General features: G+C 31.4%; 1 long non-coding RNA gene across 2 annotated transcripts; it reads right to left on the reverse strand.

The window, feature by feature from the left end:
• Positions 1-357: 357 nt before the first annotated feature.
• Positions 358-6,341, reverse strand: LOC145802905 (uncharacterized). Of its 2 annotated transcripts, XR_014344666.1 has the most exons (6): positions 5,945-6,341; positions 5,399-5,590; positions 3,627-3,669; positions 3,475-3,520; positions 1,348-1,438; positions 358-996 (listed from the first exon to the last, which is right to left on the reverse strand). It is a non-coding gene; the product is annotated as an uncharacterized LOC145802905 (long non-coding RNA). The 2 variants fall into 2 exon arrangements; XR_014344665.1 differs by lacking the exon at positions 358-996 and having other exon boundaries at positions 1,261-1,438.
• Between the last annotated feature and the right edge of the window lie 2,469 nt (positions 6,342-8,810).

The raw sequence follows: 8,810 nt of genomic DNA on the forward strand, positions 1-8,810 counted from the left end.
TTAGCGAGATGAGGGCAACACAAAACAGCCCGACAGAGAGATTAATGGCGACGAACCATACACAACGATTAAAATACATAACGATTTGAAAATAATAAATTTCAAATTTTATCTTATACATATCAAACAATTTATTTTTAGTTTAGTACTTAAATTTTGATCAAACAACTTTTTAATTCAATAAATTTAACATTCAATTTTCAATACTTAATTTTTAATTTTCAACTTTATTAAACATTACCTGAGGCCAAACCTTATCATAAGACATAGAACTAAAGTCGGAAAATATAAGTAGAGTAATCTACCTAAAAATTTATCTTTTGTAACAGATTGATGTGTTTCCAAAATTGTTTTATGTAGTCAGTTTTGTAAAAATGGCATAGGCAAACAACCCTAAAAGAATTCTGGAAAACTCAAAAAGATTGAGCAGCGAGAGGAGAGGAATGAACAGAAAATGGGTAGGAAGAAATACAGAGAGAGAAAGGAAACATAAAGAGAAGGGGAGCGAGCATCTTACCTTGTGAGCCGAGACTGGAGAGCAGAAATAACCTGTTAACAGCTCGCTAGAGAGAATTCTGGAAAACTCAAACCCAACAATATAAAATGAAAAGAAACCAGTTGACAGAACTTTGAATGAAGCCATATGGAAAATGATCCACATAGCCAACCAGTATTTGGGATTAGCTTCTAACAATCTCTCTCATAAAAACAAACTAAATAATTTAAAATATCATAAGCATAACAAATTTTTCCTGAGTTTTTTTCTTTTTAGAAATTGAATCAATACTATTTTTTTATGGACATGTAACCATCACAGTGCAATGTGGCACTGACAAAATGAACGGTTAATTATCCCACTGTATCCACAACTATATGACTTTGAACAAAATTTAGTCTGAGAATTAGAAGAATCACAAAGAATAAGAAGACAATAAAAGGCATTACTCACTTGGGCCTGAACAAATATATTCCTTCCAATGCCAACAATAATCAAATCTTGCAAGCGAAATGAAATCATAATTAAATAATTTGGCAAATGAATAAATAAACAAAACAAAAGAACCAAGCTTTATAAACCAAAATCTAGGGAGTATATGGTAAGAACCCCTTTATTTTTTTTTCCTCTCTTTTTTAAAATAGCCAACAAAAATGAACTTAAACAATTTAAACAAAAATTATGAAGCATAAACCAAAAACAGAAACAGAAATGATAAACCAGAAATGATGATAAACCAGAAATGATGATAAACAGAAATTAACCAGAAACAAAAATTATGATAAACCAGACCATGAATCAACAATTTAAACATGAAGCATAGAGAGAAAGAGAGAGAGGGAGAGAGGTACCGGAGAGCTCCAATCGGGGTTCGAAGCAGAGAGAGAAAGAAAAGATTATCCCACTGTATCCACAACTATATGACTTTGAACAAAATTTACTCTGAGAATTAGGATTGTAACCAATGATTAGTGGATGAAAAGTGGATGAATTTACACCGTGCCTTTAGTTTTATTCTCCAATACACACACACACATGTAATATTGTATTTCATTGTTAGGTCTCCAATATGTAATATTGTTCTAGGATCGTAATAGAGATGGTGTGTTCAAGTAATGCTTATGATGATAGACTGATAGTGTTAGAAAGGGTGTTAATGCAAGACTCGCTATTGTGAATGCAAGACTCGCTCATACGTGTGTGTGAAAGACAAATGTAAATTTGATAATTTTAGAGAGAATTCTGGAAAATTCAAACCCAACAATATAAAATGAAAAGAAATCATTTACCCCAATCAATCAGATAGAGATATAAACCAGTTGATAGAACTTTGAATGAAATTTATTGATACATATCAGCAGAAAAAATTTCAGCAGATAAATTGATAGAACTTTGAATGAAATTTATTTATACTTTGAATGAACTTTGAATGTAAACTTTGATATGCATCAGTAGATTTATTGTTTGATATGTATCAGTAGATAAAATTTGATCAGATGTTGATACATATCAAATAAAATAAATGATCAGCAGATTCTTTGTTTGATATGTATCAGCAGATTTATTGAAAATAAAAAAATGTTAGAAATGTTTGGTTAACAATTGGTCCATGTATCAATTTACACCCCCAGAAAACAAATCCAAACAAATAATAAAACCCCTTTAAACCAATAGGACAATTAATTAATGCTGCCAATCATAACAAATAACTCTTTCAAAATCATTAGTGAGTGAGCCACAAAAAGAAATAAAAAAATGTTAGAAATGTTTGGTTAACAATTGGTCCATGTATCAATTTACACCCCCAGAAAACAAATCCAAACAAATAATAAAACCCCTTTGAACCAATAGGACAATTAATTAGTGCTGCCAATCATACCAAATAACTCTTTCAAAATCATTAGTGAGTGAGCAACAAAAATAAAATAAAAAAATGTTAGAAATGTTTGGTTAACAATTGGTCCATGTATCAATTTACACCCTCATAAAACAAATCCAAATAAATAATAAAACCCCTTTGAACCAATAGGACAATTAATTAGTGCCGCCAATCATAACAAATAACTCTTTCAAAATCATTAGTGAGTGAGCAACAAAAAGAAATAAAAAAATGTTAGAATTGTTTGGTTAACAATTGGTCCATGTATCAATTTACACCCCCAAAAAACAAATCCAAACAAATAATAAAACCCCTTTGAACCAATAGGACAGTTAATAAGTGCTGCCAATCATAACAAATAACTCTTTCAAAATCATTAGTGAGTGAGGTGAGGTGAGGTGTGGCGTGGCGTTCAATGGATATTGGGGTAATATCAGCTTAATTATTCTGTTTGATGAAGAATCAAACTATAGTATAATGTCTCTCCATCTATCTATTTTACAAAGACAACTGAAAAGCATATCATGTTTTATTTATTTTTGTTAATTTAGTACTTATCATATTCCATTAAAAAAAAAATAACAAACACAAACAATTACTTTGGGTTTGTTTAAAAGGAAAGAAAAAAAATTAAATTTATGAGTTAATATGTTTATATACTTTAACAGTATAGTAAGAATTTTCAAAATTGTCCATCTATTAAATGCATTCAAACTTAACAAAATGATGATAATAGTATTAGTTTCTTGGCTTTTCAAGATGGATAACTATTTTGGGACATCCCAAACAACAATGGAAGGTGGGTGTACATACTCTGCTAGTAAGTGTAAATATCATCAATATCAATTTCACCAATAATTTTCCAATTTTAACTCAAATATATAAACCCAGATATATAAACCCAAATTCTAACTAAAATATATAAACCCAGATATATAAACCCAAATTCTAAACTAAAATTACAACTCAAATTATCAACAATTGAAGTATTTGCATGTGAGAGTATTTAATAAAAAACAGAACCAGATAGAGAGAAAATGGCAAGAGAAGAAAACAAAGGGGAACAGAGAGAGAAGAGGAATAAAGACAAAAATATTACCTTGCACAGATAGAAGCCTCAGGTTTGGTGTGGCTCTGAAGTAGCTCTGTTTCACCAAATGATAAGCCATGAACCATAAACGGAAATGATGATAAACTAGAAACCATGAATCAACAATTTAAATATGAAGCACAGAGAGAAAGAGAGAGAACCTGAAAACTTTCTGCTTTCTTCGCAAGCCTTTCAAGCCAAAATCTGAAATTTCAAGCGGAAACTGAAATCATTAGATTTTATTTTTTAACATATCAAATGTTGATCAGCAGATTTATGCTATATAGTACAAAGAATCCCAATTGATGTGAATTCTCTATGGTTATTTGCATTGAGATTGTTTGTTCATCCTATTGTTGCTTTAATTGCTGAAAATTTAGTTAATTGTTTCTGATTGTGATGCGAAGTTCGGTGATTCTCTGTAAATTCATGTACACTATGTCTGTAAATTCATGTACACTATGTTTGTAAAAATATTTTGAATATCGTTTAATTAAAACCGGCTGCTATGAAGAATGAATAATGCCCCTGCTCTCATGAGTCATACCCCCAGTTTAAGGTGAGTACGCATGTATAGACTGACTATGCATTTTTGTGGGGGAGTATTTGAAAAAAATGTGACAATTGTTGCTTTTGTTTTCATTTTTATATTTATTTTTTCTAAACTCAAACAATGATCATTAGGTGAATCATTTAGTGATTTTAAAATTTGAGTAATGAGAAAGACTCAAAAACTGTAATCTAAGACTCAAATGTTGATTAAAAAAATGAACAATTCAAATCTTAATATTATTTTAGTCTGTTATTATGATAATTTGAATTGTTCATTTTTTCAAATCCTATGTATAAATTAGTTATGAGAAAAATTAGATTGATAAGATAATTATAACTACATTATTTCATCATATATATTTGTCTTAAAAAAATAGACGATAAGTATAATTTTAAAAATAATCCACAATTTTTTTTATATATATAAAATCACATAATTATAATAATTTACAAATAACAAATAAACAAATTAAATAATTTTATGGTATATCTACATACATCCCCACAAAGCCTCCAACTCACATAGTGGATTGGGAAGAATTCTCCCCCTACTATAAATAAGACAATAAAAGACTAATAAGGAGATTCAAATCGAAAAGCAAGTCCATTAAAATTATACTCACACCATACTAATAGATGCCGTTATTATGTATCCAATTGTAACACCTCTGAGATTACCATACTAAGCTATTCCACATAGCTTCACCAAGAAATGACCCAAATCCATGAATATTTGAAATTTCTACCTTTACCCATATCATAGTTTCAACAACAATAAAACTAATCATAAAATTAATCACAAAAGATACACGGGAAACAAATATAACTACAAATATTAAACATTGGAGCTAAAAATATATCAATGTATTGTAAGCCCCAAATTACAGATTGTAAGCCCCAACTTACAAATATAAAAACAGATTGTAAGCCCCAAATTACACAGATTGTAAGCCTCAATGAACCCAATTTTAAACCCAGACGATGAAACTAAAAATATATCAATGTATTCATGAATGTAAAAAAATATCAAACCCAAGAATGTTATAAACAATCCTAAAAATGTATGTATTCATGAAATGAAGGAGAAGAACAGAGAGAGAAGGGGAAAAAATATCAAACCCAAATCACACCAATCAAACCCAAGAGTAGTAAGTAGTGATGGTCCATGTTCCTGATGGTGATCAGGAGCATGCACAATATGTATACATTAACTGTCTAAAATCTATGTAGTCCTATTTTATCATTGTGTTCAGCATTGAACAATGAACTCAAACTGTAAGAGCTTGAGTATGAAATGGATATATTGATGAGTAGACTCCTGAAATGTTGCATTTCCTTCTAACAACTAATTGGAAAAGGAATTCATAAATATGGAACTAACCAGAAAACCATGGAAAATCGGGCATGCATTTCCTTTAGAATCCCATCTGGTGTTGTGCCCAAGAACATGGAGGGTTTGAAGGTGAAATTTTCCCCTGCTCTTTTGCAAAGTTTCAACTATCTTTACACACAAAGGAAAGGAATAACCTTCCAATTTTGCCTTTCTTTCTGCCCTAGTACCATCACTGGCACACTGCATACAAAAATTCAATACATTCAATTCAACCTACATCTCTGGAATATCAAAAAAAAAGTAGAGGATCTTGGGGCAGACTTGAGGTGAGGCATCTTCGAACAAAGAACAAAGAACATCCACACCACAGAGGAGCAATAAGTCACAAAAAAAAAAAAAAATTTGAACAAAACTCTACAACAACACATTTCAATTTTCTTTTTTTTTCCCTTACAAAAAAACCCTAAAAAAAAAATCCCAAATTCTACAACAACAACAACAGATTTAACTTTTCTTTTTTTTGCCCCCTTAAAAAAATCCTTTTCAAAAAACTAATTCTACAACAACAGCAGATTTCAATTTGTAGTTATATACCTGTAGGTTGGAGTCGGTGGACAGAATCGGGCTGGTCGGAGAGAGAGAGCCGAGAGAAGACAGATCCGTCGACAGAAGAGAGTCCGGCGGGACTGAGAGGCGAGAAGCGAGTCAGGCGAGAGACTCGATCGTCGGAGAGAGAGACTCGACTCGATCGTCGGATGGAGGGAGGCTCGGTCGGTGACAGCCTAGGTCAGGTCGAAGAGAAGGGTTGTAAGGGAAGGAGGAGTAGCGTAGCGAAGAGGGAGGGTGGGTATCGAAGAGGGAGGGTGGGTATCGAAGGGTTGGGTATCGAAGAAGGAGGGTGGGTATCGATGGGTTCGAAGGGTCTTCAATGGCTGTGGTGATGAGAGACACTATGACAGACAACGTGGGAGAGAGGGAGCTGAAGAGAACGTGGGAGAGAGGGAGATCTCTGATTCATCTTGGCCGTTGATCTAAGCTCAAGATTCATCTTGGCCCTTAAAACCAAATGTATCTCCCATACATTTTAAGACATTTTCAAAATCCCTCTTGCCTTATTATATAGATTTTTTTTTATCACATCACTTTTTTATTTTTTTATATATTTTTTTATAAAATATTAAAAATATATATTTATTTAAATCATTCTAAACAACCCAATCTCTTCTTAATCAAATAATATATATTTTATAATATTGTTATAATTATTATTATTATTGTTATATATTGGAAAGAAACGAGAGAGAGAGAGAAAGAAAGATAAGGGAAAGGAAGAAAGAGAGATATGGTGACAAAAGAAGAAAAAAAAGAAATTCCATATTTGGAGGTTCCGCATCGTAACAACTTAGTTATCATATTATTATTTTAAAATCATGACACTATTTATTATACAAATTATAAAAATTTAAATTTTTTAATATTATATTATATTATTTATTAATATATTAATTAATACATCAATTGATATATTGATAAATTAAATTAATCATTTTGTAATGAACGGGCAAGCTCAAGCACCCACAATTTGGAGCTGTTTGGTAGAGTTGTGGAAAAATAAATATATATTATAGTTTACAGCTGAGAGCATAAGCTAGTAACCTGTTTGGTGTAACTGTGAGATTATATATTTAAGCAGTAGAATGATATTTGATAAATAAGCTGTAAAATAACTTTTTGTTGTGTAATTGTCATTTTGCCCTTATGAACATAAAAATTGTAATTTTGTCATTTTCTTCACTTTAAATTTTGAATAAGTTATTTCATTAATGGAAGTTGATTAATTAATACCTAATTTAGTACATTTTTACATTATCTCAATTTTTTTTTTCTTTTTTAATAATATTGAGTTCACAAGAGAACAAAACAATGTCACTGCAATAAAAATACAATAAATTACTATTAAGGTAAGAAAAATAAAACTTCCTAAATATTTAAAGAACTTTTATTCATCGTCTGCAAATTGACATACAAATGTTATGTCTCTTCACTTCCATCTCGTTATCATCACATGCAACATCATTTACATGGCGTGCTTGTTGGGACAAAGATCCTTCCTCTTCATTAGGCACATAATCCGTGAATCTATTATAAGAGTCAAATGCAATATCGCGGAACTCACTTCGTCGGATGAAATTCTGAATTGTCATTGTTGCACAAACAAGTTTGACTTGGGTCGACCACTTGTAGTTTGGTGGGATATTCTTTATCATCGGCTATCTTGCTTTTCAAATCCCAAACGTTCTTTCTATTAAACTTCTAAGTGATGAATGTGCTCGGTTGAATTTTTCTTGTGCATTTTGGGGGGTTGACTATGTTCAAATTGAGCTAGATGGTATCTCTCTCCTTTGTAAGATGCAAAATATCCTTTCATATTTGGATAACCAGCATCCACCATGTAAAACTCATCTATTTTAAAATTTCAAAATGAAATTAAAGTAAGCAATTATAAATGTAAAAATAAATATGAAGATGTGAGTGTGGGGCATCTATTGTAGCAATTAAATATAAAACAGTTATCTCCTTGTGGTTTTGAAAAATTATAATTAGGATTCCTAATTGTATCTAAAAAGATCCGAGTATCGTGTGCACTTCCTTCCCATCCTGGTAAGCAAAATGTGAAACACACATCAAAGTCACATGCAGCCATTATGTTTTGAGTTGCATACCCCTTTCTACCTATTAAACAAGCTTGCTTATCTGGAGATAGATATGTTTTGATGTGTGTTCCGTCAATTGCTCCAATACAATCCTATTACATAATAGCGAATAAATATATTTTTAGCCACAGATTATTAGAGATATCCTACCAACATTAATTATATGTAACACCCAAGTTGCATTTGTAGTTAATTATTTATCTTGAAATGAGGATAATATTTGCAGTTGCGTCGAATATATGGATACACACCATTAGTCGGTTGAGGCCTTACCCAATCAATGGACATCATTGTAACAGCCTTTAACAACTTCTTGAAGTATTTTGAAATAGTCTCGCTGGAATGTTGAAATCTTTCTTGGACATTTCTGTTTCGAATGTCACCGCCAACAATATACAAAAATATTGCAACCTGCTCTTGAACCGAGACTTTCGTCCAGTTTCAAGGCCGTACTTTGTCTGTAACAAATTACACAATTGATAAAATACCTCTCTTTCCATTTGAAAATTTTCAAATATTCGTGTCTGATTCCCTTCTTGTAATTCTATCATCCACTTCCCTCCTGTTAAACTAGATGTCCTACACGATTTTTTTATCAAATAATTTGTTGCACATGTCACTGCAACTGTAGCCGCCGTAGCTAAGAGCATATTATTATTTTGTTGGATTTGCGATGTGCTGCGTGATCATCGTTCCGTTTATCTTCATCACTGTTACTCATTTTTCAAATACCTACTCATTTAAAG

This window comes from Camellia sinensis, chromosome 1 (genome assembly GCF_055761805.1).
Source record: "Camellia sinensis isolate YWXY chromosome 1, ASM5576180v1, whole genome shotgun sequence".
Classification (NCBI taxonomy): Eukaryota; Viridiplantae; Streptophyta; class Magnoliopsida; order Ericales; family Theaceae; genus Camellia; species Camellia sinensis.